The sequence below is a fragment of the Triticum aestivum genome, chromosome 6B, assembly GCF_018294505.1.
Source record: "Triticum aestivum cultivar Chinese Spring chromosome 6B, IWGSC CS RefSeq v2.1, whole genome shotgun sequence".
NCBI classification, from domain to species: domain Eukaryota; kingdom Viridiplantae; phylum Streptophyta; class Magnoliopsida; order Poales; family Poaceae; genus Triticum; species Triticum aestivum.
Genome location: NC_057810.1, coordinates 714,534,537 through 714,535,239, shown reverse-complemented (window position 1 = coordinate 714,535,239; position 703 = coordinate 714,534,537).

Sequence of the window (703 nt, the reverse complement as noted above, 5' to 3'; positions counted from 1 at the left end):
GCCGCGCCCGGGCTCGAGCTCAGACATGGTCGCGCCTCCATGTCCGATTTGTTTTCTGAGTTGAATGGGCCACTGTCAACAGGTAGTCTAACTCCTAATTAGTTTAGGTTTAAGTCAATGACTAATTTTATAAAAAGTTTAAAACTAAAAGATTTATTGAGACTGACATGTGGACCCTACATGTCATAACGGTCAATCTAACGGAGTTAGGCTATTGTGCCACGTCAACGCTTACGTGTGGGCCCAACCAGTCAGAAACGTGTTTAAAAGAGGCAAATCAGGCTCTTTTCAAACATGGTAGTTTTTAGTCAAAGATTAATTAGCAAATGGTAGTTTTTGGCATAAATTTGTAAAATGGTACTCCCTCCGTCCAAAATGTAAGATGTTTTTTGACACTACCATGGTATCAAAAAACATCTTACATTTCGGGACGGAGGGAGTAGTTTGTAGGGATATTTCCACGAAATGTGGTAGTTTCTTGTTAAATACTCGATAAATATAATGGCATTAATACCCAGGAAAATGCCAGCGGTGATATAGTCAAAACCATCTGTTGCCGTGTCCAGGACGTTCACTCTTGTCCGTGGGGTGCTACCTTTCTTCACACAGTCAAGGGATATGTTTACTTTACACAGACGAACCAAAAAGAATATGGTTTATCCAGTCCGGAGTTGTTACACTATGTTATCAAATTCCATTTACG